The sequence below is a fragment of the Pelodiscus sinensis genome, chromosome 27, assembly GCF_049634645.1.
Source record: "Pelodiscus sinensis isolate JC-2024 chromosome 27, ASM4963464v1, whole genome shotgun sequence".
Taxonomy (NCBI): domain Eukaryota; kingdom Metazoa; phylum Chordata; order Testudines; family Trionychidae; genus Pelodiscus; species Pelodiscus sinensis.
This window is the reverse complement of record NC_134737.1, coordinates 4,168,504-4,182,928: the sequence shown is the minus strand read 5'-3', so window position 1 is coordinate 4,182,928 and position 14,425 is coordinate 4,168,504. Positions and strand designations below refer to the sequence as shown.

Sequence of the window (14,425 nt, the reverse complement as noted above, 5' to 3'; positions counted from 1 at the left end):
TTGTACAGAGACTAGAACAGTTGGACCCCAGTCCCTCCTTGGGGTGCCCACAGTTAGGGTTTGTTTTTACTGCTGGTACACATTTGCACATGCCTCTGTGCACAAAACAAAATGGATTCTGCACGTGGATGGAAAGGATTAGCAAGAACATTGTGCTTAATATGAAAGATCCTTCAAGGAACTTGATCTGCAGAAGGCAGATGTTCAGTACTTCTGAAAAATGGACCCTTTAGGAAACATAGGCCTTGAGCACCAGGAGTCAGACAGAAGCTCATATAAGCCACCCACCAGCTGCCGGAGGGTAACAACTTTCAGCTACTGCTGCCCTGGGGCCAAATGAGAAGTCAAATGGGAGCTTCATCTGCGAAAATCAATCCAATTCCCACCCAACTTTCTAGCACGGTTGCTTTCAGACAAGCTTCCTAATGGCCTATGATCCCTTGAGCGGGTTTCATTTTTTAAACAAGTTACAAAACATGCTCCCAAGCCCCTTAAATAGCAGCTGCCTTTGTCTCTTTGGGAGGATTAGTTCTAGCACATCCCAGCCCGTGACAATCTGTGACCACCTGAAAGTCAGAAAATTTATTTGGTGGAACTGATGTACCAGAATTGCCCATGCCATGCAATTTCTATGCCTTGAAAAGCCCCATTACCCAAGACCTTGTATCAGACAAGCAAATACTGGTTCCAAATGCTTTCTTCAGCTGAGCTGAAAAAGGTGTTTGCAGACTCGCCGTCGCTGCGGTGTGAATTTAAAGCTTGCGCAGACTGCCCCTGCACAAGGACACCGCCTAGCCCCTACCCCCCAAAGCTCTGGTGTCTCTCAGTACAAACAAAATACAGCATGGCACATTGGTTACAGACAAGCTCACCCTCTCTGCTGGAGTTAACCCAGCACTAGTGGTAAAAAGTTCCGCATTTAGAGACTGACAAATGGCTGATCAGAGAAAAATGCTGGAATGGAGCTTGGTACCACTGTGAAAGGATTACTGTTGATGCAAATTCCCTCCCCTTCGCCCAGCGCTACTCTCTTTCATAAAAGGATCCCAAAACAAATCACACCCTCACCTACCTGCCAAGTAGACAAACATTCAACCCATTCCATAGACAGGGAAATGGAGAAGTACCACTACGAGCCAGATTGTTAAGAGCGTTTAGGGTCAGGAGAGGGATATAAAATCACAGTGAATCTGTTAACCGGTTAAATACGAAGTTTAACTGATTAAGCATGGTTAATCCAGCAGGGGACCACTACAGCCCAGCCCCCCAGGGCGCCCCTTTGTGGGGGGGTGCTAGTAATAGGAGCCAGTAGTCCTGAACGGCCATAAGGTAGTAGAGGGGAAAGAAACCCTAAGAACATCCCAGTGCCAGAGGACAAGGGCTTCACAGTCAGAAAATGGGTTTTAGATGGCCTGACTAATTCAGTGTCTCCCACCGCATTAGGGTTATAATCTGCATCTAAGGAAAACTAATAACTCTGATCATTTACATTCATGCACGATATGTGTGGGGGTGTGGTGTATTAAGAGTTATTGATATTTCCTCATGCAAAGATCCACCACCTGGGAAGAAGAGGGAAACCAGCCCTTTGGGCTTCTGTGGAAGGCCCTGGCTAAGAGAACATCAGCCATGGTGGGAAAAGAAGGAAGGCTGGTAAGAAATCTACCTCAAACAAACACTCGCTGAGAGCTACTTCAGTCAAGCAACGTAACACACCCAGAGAAGCAGGGCTTGTGTAGCCTCTCAGGAGAAATTCAAATGCTACCCAGCTAATTAGCAGAGCACCCACAGACAGGTTGTGTGTTTCTATTGGTGGTGCACATTCACAAATGCCTTGGTGCATATAAAACTTTATTCTCTATCAAAGACTGAAAGTTTTTTCCATGGATGAAAAAAAATTAGAGGAAACACTGGTGGTGAAAACCTCTTAGAATCACAGAAGCTTAGGGTTGGAAGAGACGGGAGGACATCATTGAGTCCAACTCCCTGCTAAAAGCAGGACCATCCCCAACTAAATCGCCCCAGCCAGGACTTCGTCAAGCCAAGACGTAAAAACCTCTTGGAACAGAGATTCCACCCCCTCCCTAGGGAACCCTTCCCAGTGCTTCCCCACCCTCCGAGGGAAATAGTTTTTCCTGGTCTCCAACCTACACCTCCCGCACTGCAACTTGAGACCATTGCTCCTCATTCTGCCATCCGTTACTACTGAGAACTGCCTGTCTCCATCCTCTTTGGAACTTCCCTTCAGGTAGTTGCAGGCTGCCTTCAAATGCTGGTCTGGATTGCGCCCCCAAATTGCCATGATAGTATCTTATTTATAGGACCCCTAAACTCTGCTCTTGTCTTCTCACAGACTTGTATGGGTTTAACTCATACAGCTCTTGTTAAACAGGTACAAGTCTGTGTATGGGTCATGCCTCTCCTCCATCTTTCTCTAACCAGCTTGCAGTTAGATACCAACATCCTATAGGACTCCTACCATGGGAGCCGAAAGACCTAAGCCACAGAGCTGCCACCTTCCTCCTCCTGCCTAGCTCACCTATGGCTGCATAGTGTCCCCAAGACAAGGGCAGCTACTGCAATGCGTATCATGCAAAGTCCTGATGATGGCACAAGTGAGTCTACCTAGATCCAAAACTACAACTCCTCACACGCCTGAAGGAATCTCCTACACTCATTTGTTCCTCACATCTGGAGAGCACATAGGTAACTCGATCCAAGTGGAGTTGGGGCCTGACGGCAGCTTTGGGAACATATCAAAGTGGAGCCTCCGTCTTGAAAGTCTTCTCATGTAGAAGAGCAAGTGAGTAATCTGTGACACTCCGCCCAAGAGGCTTCCTGTTTTCTCCAGAATTACTGGACTTCCTGACACAAGGTAAAGGGCAGTCAGAGCTCTGTAGCTTGACGCTGATCAGTAGCTGCCGCTGAGTGAGTTAAAATGGTTGTTTCCAAATGGTGGTAATTGCCGGTCAGGAGCTGAAAACTGTAATAAGCTGTTTCCTTTAGCTCTCTGTGATGCATATGGAGAGTGGCCTCCTCCTGAACCATTAACCTGTCTCCCTCTAAGCTCCACGCTGGGAAAACGAAGGCTAAAAAGACCTTCCTCAAGCGGCATGGCGTTTAGATGTGAATCTACAGACAAGTGTGTTTTACACATCCTCTTCTATGCAGATCCTCAGAGGACAGGAGGCTGTTGCAGCTGCAGCTACAGGACCCGATTCTTGAGTTCCATCTGTAACAGCTCACAGGTTTGTCTCCGCAAGTCTCCGGTTCAGTCCTTGGTGTCTGTCATGCTAGCACCCCTCTTGGATCCATTTGGACCTTGTCAATAGCACTTTTGCGTCACCTCAAAGGGTCAAAGGCTGGACTTGCTCACTATCCTGCTGCCCAGGGCAATGTTCCCTCTAGTTTTTCCATTCATGGGCAGAATACATTTTGTTATGTGCACCAAGACATGTGCAGATGTGCACCACCAGTAGACACATGTTGCCAGCTCTGGAAACTCTGCTAATCAGTGGGGCAGCACCTGAATCTCTTCTGGGTAGCTGCCCAACAGTTATGGGAAACAGTGGCCCAGGGTGCTCAGAAGACAAGCACTGGCTTGCTAACAGAACATTGCGCTCACAAGCCCAAGACACACATGCCGGCCCCTATGAGCATTGGACGAGATGTGCTGGCTTGTAAACAGTAAGCTGCTTAGAGAACCTGGATGCCTGGCATTGAGTCTGTAATTGTACAAACGTATCTGCGTGGAAAGGGTGTGTGTGTGTGGAAATCACAAAATTACAGACTTGCCCACAACCAAACACTGAAAGTTTTGCGAAGTCGAACCCTTAGGCCTAGTTTGCACTACAGTAAGGTTTGCTGGTATAGCTGTAATGGCCTACGTTGGCACATGAGAGTTTTTTGAGGAATCGCTAACATCAATTCCCTGAACAAAATGAGCTACGCTGACAAAAAATGCTGGTATAATTGTATCAACACTAGCACGCCTGTTGATATAGCAATGTCATAAAAAACCACATCCCAGCGGCCTTTACTGTACCGTCACATGCTCACGTGGAGAGCCTCATTGAGCCGGCTGGGAGACAGCTGTCAAGTTCTGGCTGGCTCCCACCTCTCCAGCAAAACAGCAGCACTCCAGGTCCGAGCAAATGTTTCTTTAACACTCCCTACCAGGGGGAGGGGGTGCACAATCCCACCAGGCAGTGAGGAAGGAGACTTTCCTTTCCTGTTTAGCTTTCGGTGCTGAAGCAAATGTTGTCTTGCCCCTTCTACTTATCCCCCCTCTTCCCTTAGAGGCGCAGTGTGTGAGCCTCAGGCTGGAGCGACTCCTCCCTCCCCCTCTGCAGCTCAGTTCCAGGGCATCTGGTGGCTTCATTAACGAGCGAAAAGAAAGCAGCAGCAGCGGCAGGAGGACGACGAGGTGAGAGGTCAACGTAATATTTACCCAGACGTCACCTTTCACTTTTGCACGGCGGGGAAGTCACTGCAAAGCAAGGGCAGGGCTGGAAGACGCGTCCCAGTCCTGTTGGGGAGGCTGTGCTCTTACAAACACACCAGAACCACTTCCAGCCTTGCTCCCCCCTAGGCAAGGGAGGCCCCGGGAACTTCGGGAAGCAATTCCAAAACTCTGGTCCATGAATCAGTATGGTGCCTTCAGACGGTTAGGGACCCGCCTGTCCTACCCTCCCTGCTGCCACTTCTCTGACTCCAACCCTGCTGGTCCAGAACATACCTTCATTTTAGAGCGGCTTGGAATTCGGGGCTGAAACCTAGGAGACTGCGAGGTGAACAAGAGGCTGCTCCCCAAATGGTCCTCTCCACAGTGCAACATTTTTAAGGCACCCTCATGCTACAGGCCACACCATGTGTAAAAGCAACAATTCAATACGAGCGGGTAAAACTGAGATATGCCCCAGGTAGGAGTTTTAATGTCCAAGAAGAGAGACCTCATTTGGTGACTGAGCGATGTGTTTGTATAGCAAGCTCTCCTAGGAAACGTCTAAGGCCATGTGCTTGTGCCCTAGAACAGGATTCCTCCTGAGTTCTAGGCCTGTGCCTCAGTTTCCAGGTCTGTAAATCAGAGAATGTACTGATCTCCTACAGCTGTGGAGGAAAAGCTTAATATATGTAAAGCACAGTAATACTCAGGGCTGGCTTTACCATGAGGCAAACTGAGGCGGCCGCCACAGGTGCCAGACTGTAAGGGGGCGCCACTAGGACCCAGAGAATTGAGACCTTTCCAAATTTTGGCCCAAGCAAGGGGCCATGGGGATGTCATTTGAGCTCCCTGCCTCAGGTGCCAAAATGTTGTGGGCCGGCCCTGGTAATACTGGGCAAAAGGGATGCCAGAAATGATTAACAGTGTCTAAGGCAACTCATCGTGTTAGCATCGTCCTCCAGGGGGCCACACTCAGAGTCCCACCACCGAACCTTTCCATGCCTTGCGCACCCAGGGAGCGCTCTGTCCAAATCAAGATGCCCACCCTCTAGCACTGCTTTTCATGCAACAGCCACTTGGAACTTCACAGAGACAGTGGGTTAGAACTCACATTCCAAAGCCGCCAGAATTATCTTGTCATGTTGAGGAAAACCTCCATTAGCTCTTTAGCACTGAAGGCCCCATGACACGTAACTGAATTATGCCAATTTCATCCGGTTCAACAAGGGGGATACACATGCTGGGACAAAACAAATGGCCTTGGCTATTCTTGCACAGACTGAACACTGCTCCCTAGATTCCAGCTACAACAAAATAGGCATTTTCACATCAGTGGCCTTTAACCTCTGTAGATTGCTGGCACTTTGCAGACAAGGAGCCCACCTTGTTTGGTTTCCCGTTGCAGCAAAACAGCACACATCTGCATTGGGCAGGATGGAGGGCTTGGCTGATAGTGATCCGGGCTGAGCCCTATCACTCTTCTTTTTAAGATGATCTGGATTTTTTTTTTATCCGTATAATGTGACTCTGATGCCTTTTATCTCCTGCTCTGAATGTAATTTTAGCCCAGGCAAAGCAGGATTAAACTTTCATAACATGATGCATTTATCTTGCTTTTCATCCCTTCTCCCTCCCCACCCCCTTTCTATTTCACCCAACGAGAAGCTGAGATTACACCGAGAAATGCGAGAAAGGATATAGCAGATCGGAACAAGGGAGACCACCTTTTTCCTCAGCACTCCATCTCTGCTACATGCCATCCCACAGAGTGGCCAGAAACACCTTTTAGCCAGCAAAGTGAGGCAAACAATATTTTTCAACCTCACTGAAACACACGGTCGGATTATAACTCAGAGACAAGACCCAGCAGAGAACATGCAGCAGAAGATTAGATTAGAGAGATGCATCACTGACATATGTTATGCATGCTTATTTTATCTTCCTTCCTTTATTTATTAATTAAATCTCGCCAGAGCAATTTTACCACCACCTGAGAACATTTTTTTCCCCATCTGCAGCCAGGCCACAGCAGGTGTTGCAGAAAGAGTTCCTCTTTCATGGATTAAAAAGGGATGTGGGGTTGGGTGAGTGTATATGGGGGGGGGGGCAGGGCATTAGCTATAGCCATTCTGACTTATCGGGGAATCTTTGCAAAGCACTGAAGTCTTCCTACCTCCCCCAGAAATGCTGATTCCAGTAACAGGTAGGTTTCAGGGAAATTATGGGTCCAATTCGCAGTGCTGCTTCTCTGAACGTCTCCTTCCAGTGGCACTCAAGGCGATGAGATGGCCAGTTTTAGTTCATTCCCAAGTTAGAAGTGGTGACAGTTTCCTGCTCTTTTATTTCTTCCCCCCCATGAAAGCAGCTGTTGAGTACACTTCAGCCTGATCTGCGTCCGCCCCCTCTAGTGGAGTGAGATGGTATTTCAGGTAGCCCACTATCCATCCTCATTCCATCTTCCAGCAATAATTGTACCCTATTCCCACTAAGACTCACAGCCGGGCCTGCCCAATGCATTATGTTTCCGAGCTCACAAATGGTTACTGCTCTCAAATGGTCCTAGTCTCTTAGGCCAAAGGCGGCTCTCAATGATGGATCCTGGTGTAGGGGAAGAGAAAGGATAAGAAAGAAAGAGTGGAATAGCGGACAGGTGGAGTGCAACTAAAACTGAAAAATCTATTGTCAAAGTTTAGTTGTGAAAAAAATCCCTGTGCAAAGCAAAAGCTGGGTGGCTCTGAGGCAGGTTTTTAAACTCAGAAGCCTAGATTTGAGAAAAAGGTGAAAGGCACAAGCGACATGAGTTTGATGTGCTCAGTTTAGCTTTCTCCCATAGATCTACTTTCTTAACGAATCTGATTCCCAATTCTGGCACAGAACTGGGTGGCATTAGCATGAAGCAATAGCCTTGTGACTGTTTGGGGCATCCCTGCTGCACGCCCTTCTCTTCAAAACACCCCAATAAATAGCTACAGAGAAAGAATCTGAATGTAGCATTTTAGAATCTGAATGTAACCCCCCCCCCCCCCTCAGGCCAATATACTGCCTGGATTATTTTTTGTTGTTGTTCCCAATTTCTCTTCTTTATCCTTGAAGCTTTGTTCCCATCACTCTTCACAAAGAATGTTCCACAGCCTCAGCCCAAAATGTCCGTTAGTCTTGCAGAGAGCTGAGCTTAGATCTTTTGGGGAGTAGAAAAGGGGGCATAAGAGGGAAGGTACATGGATCCAAGGAGTAAGTGGACATACTCCAGGCATATGTGGGATACTCTTGGCCATAACTATATAGGCACCAAGAATTCAGTCATCAAGATTATAGGCAAACCCCAGGGAAAACTTGGTAGTACCTCTACCTCTGCCCGCTCCCCGCCACTTCCGTTCTTGTCCTGTTCTTTGTTGTCCTCCCAGCCTCTTAGCCAAGCTGGTTAAGAGATTAACACTCTAAAACCCACATTTACGTTAATTAGCCATGAAATCTTTGTAACTAAGTGAAAAAATGTTTCCCTTGAGGGATTTTTGTCCATTCATCACTGTTTGAATTGCAGGGGAGAGAGAAAGATTGGGGGGGAGGGAGGGAAAAAAAATTTGAAAACTCAGATCTAAGGACTTAATAGCAGAATGCCCACAGCGGAAGCAGACTACCATGGTAAAATGCAAGCACCTCAAAGAGACACCCACTTTTTCCACTGGCTGGCCAAAGGGATGGTTTGGAATGATTTCTAGTTAACTGACTGTAACACAACACTCCGGTCTCTTTATGGTTTGGGTAGCTTGGCTAGCAGTCCCTGGCTCTCTCATTGGTAGTGACAGACAGAAGTACATTGTGCCCCCCAGGCGATGTGTACAGACAGCTGTGTGCAACTCCACCAGGAGACAGCTGGGTAAAGAGGGAAACAGCCATCAGGCCCCTCACGCCGGATTTTTAATGATTATTTTACTAAAGGGAAACATTTGAGAAAGGCTGGGTGAGGGAAGCAGCAGGGAGAAAAATCTTGCCACAACTTAGACCCATAAATATTTCACATCACTGGCATAAGACTGATTATACTGCTGCCGGCTCCTTTCTTGTGTATTTTAAACATCTCCCCACCTTCCACTTTCTCCATTTGTGTGTTTCTTTTAACATGCCCATGAAATAAAGATTAGCTGAGTAATCAGGAGTGTTTAGAGATGTGAAAGGGCCGTCACAGGCTTATCTCTCAATCCCCCCAGCCCTTAAGAATGACAGAGAGAGGAAGGAAACAAATTTCTCATCAGCCAAAAAACACCCCTGAAGACTGGAATGGAAAGGAGGGGAAGGGGATGGATGGACGGACACCTTGCTGCTGCTCATGGAAAGGGATCGCTACAACAAGTACGAGGAGGAAGGGATGTTCTCCACCGCTACCCCATTGCATGTTTGTTGTTTGAGCTATACCGGGCCAATTAAAGCGATTTGATTAGCGCAACATTTGGACTGAAGCATGGGTGTGGATATGGGTATTTCTGGCCAGTGGTGGATTTTACCTTTTCTCTGCTAAACCAGGCATCCCTGGACAAAGGTACTTCAAAAAGCAACCTTTGGCATGCATCGTGTGGGCATCCAAGAGAAGGCTGGGTATCTCCCTTAGAATCTTGGGCACATACCCTGAAGCATCCAGCTAGACTCTCTCAAGCAGCACGCAGGCTCAGTGAAGAGAATTCTATCACCTGTTACAATCCACCCAAGCCGTTGGGTCATACCCTCAAGGCTTGCTCCAGGCTTCAACTGTACACAGCCAGTCCTGGAGCGTGGAGGGACCAGTCAATCGCAGCTCGCACGCAGAACAAGAGACTCACATGGACCACAGTATCTACCCCACAAACGGCTCCCCATCTCCTTTCCACAGAGCTGCTTTGCAAGACAGCTTGTCACACACGCATGCAATTTGCTGGGGAGAGTGCAAGAGCACAGGACAGTTGGAGTCACCTCTTCTCCGTTGTCCCACCCCCAGGCATCTAGCGGTCACAACTGGTTTGCTTTCCCTTCTCCTGGCCACTCACTCCATTCAGGGGAGAGTAGATTGTTCTGCTGAGGAGCAGGGGGGAGTGGAGGGTTAAATGGGAAGAAAAGCACATCGTGTGATGAAAAGAAGCTATTTCTATCATGTTTGTGGTTTTGTGCAGCTTCTCAACAGCATCTGTTACCTGTTCCCACTGCACAACTTGTTATAAGCCGGGGGAAACTCCACAAATAATTACAGCAAATAAAGATATAAAGGCAATGAAGAGTAAACTGAGTTACTTTATCTTTGCAATGAGCCCAGCAGAGATGGCGAGGAGAGCGGAGTGAAGTGCCTGTATTTTGCCACCCGAGCCATTTCACAGAAGAAATTGTACATTTTAGTTTCTCTTTAGCTGAACCGTTTTTCCAAAATCAAAGCTATTTCGTTCAGCTCCCTGAACTATCGCATTGCACTCAGAGTGAGTGGGAAATTGGCCAAAGGCAGCAGCAGAGTTAAATTATTTTTATAAGAGGGTTAATATCTGTGTTGAGGGGTGGGGGTAGAGAAGAACTTCTGCTCTGAAGAGGGCACAGATTCTTTGAGGCAGCAGCCTTTCAGCTGCAGAAATAGGGCATTTGACTTAACTTTCAGAGGCAGCAAACCAATGGACTGTCCAGCAAAGGAGAGCCCAACCTGTCTCCCACAACTCGGCTATGATGTCAAACAGCACCAGAATGTCAAGAACCAGGCACATAATGGGAACCCCTCTTGGAAATGGGGTTGTATAGCATTGCTCCCTGCTAACACCTCTCTTATTTCAACTACCCACCACACACTTCCTAACCCCTTTCCACCATGCTAGCTTGGGACACTGCTACAGAATTAGTCACTGGACCTTCGCTGTCCCCAGCCCCACAAAATACCAACATTGCTGGCCCAGGAGAAAGGCAAGTATTGGCCTATTGCAGATCTCAGTGGAGGCCCAAAGAAGAGACGAAGATGCACATAGATGTCCTGCTTCCCTTATGGTGAAACACAAAATCATAGAATCCCAGGGTTGGCAGAGACCTCAAGAAGCATCCAGTCCAGCCCCCTGCCCAAAGCAGGACCAACCCCAACTCAATCAGCCCAGCCAGGGCTTGTCAAGCCGGGATGTAAAATCCTCTAGGGATGGTCCAAACAGTGTTGGATTTTCCCGGCACTGAGAGACACACAGGGTTTCTCTGGAGAAAGGGCAGGCTGATTTCCCTCTAGCCCCCTGCCCACCCGGCTTCAGCCAGAGATGTGGCAGCAGCGGGGAGTTTTCCTGGGACTAGCTGCGGGCATTCACCAGCGCTTCGAGTAACGGTCTGTGTGTCAGTGGGCAACTTTTTTGTCTGCTGGTCTCCGCCTCTAGCCCCTCGCTCCGGACGGCAAAGGGAGCCGCTGCGATTCACGGAGGAATAAAAACACACGGGGCGGGAGAGCTAAACCGAGAGGGGGGGAAACCCACAGGCACAAGGAAGAGCCTGGGCAGGAGCGGGGACCAAAGGGCTCTCCGGGGGCATCGCGGGGTCCAATTCCGGGGGAAGGCAGCTGGCGGGACCCCCCCACAAGGCGAAGCTGTCACCCCTCCCGCGGAGCCCCGGGCCCAAACGCGGGGGGCTGGGTCCCCCACAGGGGGAGGAATCTCCAGTCCCACCCCGCGTGGGGGGTATCCCGGACCCCGGAGAGACGCGCCCCCCAGAACCGCGCGCAGCAAAAAGAGGGGCGCGGGCACCGGCCCCGCTACTTACCCCCCGGAGCTGCGCCGCCGGCCGTCTCCTCGGGGGGCGGACCGCTGCCCCCTCCGCCGCCTCGGCACTAGGGAGCGGGGCTCCGCGCGGCGCCCGGGCATCCCCCGCCGGCCGCTCCGTATTCCTGCCGGCTCCCCCGCGGCGTCAGGCAGCGGCTGGCTCCGACCTGCCCGCTGCCCACCTGGCCCCCTGCTGGGACATGAGCCGCCCCGGGCCCGCCTGCCCCCCCCAGGCCCCGCCGGCGGGAGCTGCCTCCGCGCTGCCTCCCCGCCGAATTTCCCAGGGACTGTGGGCGCCTGCCTGGCACGGGAAGCGCATCCCCCCCAGCAGCAGCCGGCTGGCTGCTAGAGCCGGCCTCCCCGCATCACCATGCAGCTCATTAACATACCGGCACCGGCCTTAACCCTTCCCCGCCCGCCCTTCGGAGCCGGGCTCGTGTAGACGCGCCGCGGCGAACCCCCACCCTGCCCAGGCCTCCCGCGGGCAAAGAGCATGTCCCCCCCACCAGAAACACGGACAGAGCCTCCCCTGCCGCCAGCACGTCCCACGGGTCCCCTCTCAGGTGGCAGGTGTTGGGGGGAGCTGCATTTACCTTTTATTTTCTTAACACCCCCATCACACAAACACACACACACACACCACGCCCTGGTGGGGTCCGCATCTCTGTCACACAGGGCCCTGAGCAGTAAAGAGGCTGCAGAACAGGCTTCCAAGCCCCCCTGCAAGCCCACAGTTAGGGGTCTGTCATCTTCCTGTCTACTGCAGCCCAGCAGGCATAAGCATTAACTAGGGGATTAATGGGGTGGACAGTCCACACTTCTGGGCTCTGGGGTGAGCTATGCACACAGCCCTTTGCACAGGTAATTGCTCTCTAAGGGCTCTTTGTAACCAGCCTTCTGCACTTCCCATGTGGCCAGAATGAAGGAAAGGGGCCAGGCCCTGCACCAGAGAACTTGGACTTCTGTGCCTCAGTTTCCATGTATAGCACAGGGAACTTGACAGAATTGGCATAAGACTTAATAACTAGCCTCTGAGATTCTCCTGGACAACCAGGTCAGGGCAAAGGCTTACTGACCAACAGAGAGGCAGCCCAGACAGACTTACAGCACCTCAGCTTCCACCACGGGGAGACCTGAAAACTCTGGCTCTGTATTATCCCCCTGGAGTCCTGAGCACTATTAACCAACCTGGCTCCAGGTGGGAGGGTTGAACTCTTGAAAATTTAGCCCCCTAACTACTGAGAAATCTCCCTTTGCCGCTCCTACACTGCCATAGGTGTTATCCATGGCCATTAGTCCATCTGGGCTTCAGTTTGCTCCTCCATAAGGGTCTGCTTGGAGAGTAATCTGACCTCACCATTTTCCTTTGAAACTGCCTCCCCTTTTGGCCTGAATTAGCCCAACCTCTTATTGCCCAGGGCATGGTGCATATTTTAGGAGGGCAGCTGAGAAGGGAGCTATCACTGGGGACAATGTATAGGGAAGGATGGGAGATTTGGGTGGTTATTTTGTGTTATCAGTGCATAATGGCACGGTTGCTTCTTTTTAACACAGTTGTCCGAAGTACGTGGAGTGAGGGGGCTCTTCTAGGGTAAATCAAATCTGATGTTGTTCAAAGCAGAAACAATCCCCATTCCTCTCCTTAGCAGGTGCTCACTTCCTTTCTGTGTCAGTTAGCTACTGCCCTCACAGTACAGGGGTGGGTTGCTAGATGGTTGCCAAAGAAGGTTTTTAAGCCATGGGGCATAAACAGTGTTGCCTTATGTTTTATCTCCTGAAAGTTTGAAGACTGACACTCTTTAGATAAGAGAATGATCCTACCCAGGAAGACATTCATAGGGACCAGAAAGCACATTAAAATACCGTGAGAAAAGTATGTATAAAAACAGCTAAAACTTTCTAAAACTCCACGGTCTTGGGGGAGATATTCCAACCATCCAGATCCCTTCAAGCCTTCCTGGTTCTTCTGTGCGGAGCTCCCTTCAGCGCTGAAATAAAAACAGCTTCTCTTCATTCAGCAGAGCCAGGTCATGTGTCTGCCTGGTGCTTAAAGCTACAGCCACACAGGTGTAGAGTTTAAAGCAATACAGCTTCATCCCTGAGAGCGGAAAGCTAGAGCCCGACTTGGACCCCAAAAGGATTCCCAGGCGCTACTCCTTACACTTTTTAATAAACAAGAGACTTAAATCAGGCTGCACTTCTGCCCAGAAATCCAGGAACACACTCCAGGGGAAGAAATGAACACCAGTGTAGAGATTCTTTAGCTGCCCTCTAGTGTCAGGTCATTTGCCTGCAGCTACAAATGTCTGGACGAGCTGGAGGAAAGCAAAGCTGGCTCAGTCAGGCTCAGAAAGGAACCCGGTCCTCTTTGTAAAGGGCAGGAGAGGGCCGGAGCAGTCTCTCCCCTTTAGCTGTCTTTTTTCCCTTGTAAGAGTGAGTTGGTTATTTCAGAGGGATCTTTTTTGAGTCTATCAGGAAAGGGAGAAGAATCAAACCTACAAACCTATGTCTGTTGCTTGCACCTATTGTTAAAGAAGCTTCCCAATTTGGGAAGGTGGGGGTTGTAAAAGGATAATAAACTGACCTCCTCTCCTGCAGACAAATGATTGTAAATACCCTCCTATGATGGGTCAATTCCTATGCCTGCAATCATCCAGGGAAAGATTTCTTTTTTAAACCCATCCCCTGCAATTTTCCAAAGCATAGAAAAGAGGTGTCCCGTCTCCCCTATTCCACATATGGGCCAGATCTCATTCCCACTGAAGTAAATCAGTAGAGTCCCACTGATTTCCCTAAGACTGGGTATATTGGGGAAATTTAGATGTTCTGCAAAGGTACACAGGACACAGATCAGGAGCATGCTCACTGTGCCTTCAAGGATCATTCCCGTAGCAATCTCTGCTCTTTCATTATTCTGTCCCTGCCTGATATATTGACTGTGTCTTTCGTTCACAGCAAACTGAACTAAATCCCATTACAAATACCAGCTTTGGTTAAATGCTCGTCCTGCTAATGCAATTTCTCCTTTCCCAGAAAGCTGTACAAGGTGGGTCAGAGCATCTCAATCATTGCTCGCCTCCTTGCAGGATAGCCTCCTGTTTGTTATTTCCTGGTGGCAAATTGTTTGCCTGGATGGAGAACCTAACTCCTGAGTTGAGTTGGAGAGCAGCCTAGGAGGGCAACAGAGGAAGCCGCTCTGTGATGCATGCGAGGAGCTAGGGTTTATTTTGTGGCACGGGCAGGCAGG

General features: G+C 49.7%; 1 protein-coding gene across 2 annotated transcripts in view; it reads right to left on the bottom strand.

Annotated features, from left to right (window-relative positions):
* Positions 1–11,467, bottom strand: part of PLXNA2 (plexin A2) — a 326,357-nt gene extending 314,890 nt beyond the window's left edge. Inside the window, exon 1 of one of the 2 annotated variants that reach the window (XM_075909971.1) lies at positions 11,180–11,467. The gene's annotated coding sequence lies outside the window, so the exon portion shown is untranslated. Of the gene's footprint in view, positions 1–6,617; positions 7,343–11,179 lie in introns of those variants that run through there. The other variant, XM_075909972.1, reaches the window with a different exon arrangement.
* Between the last annotated feature and the right edge of the window lie 2,958 nt (positions 11,468–14,425).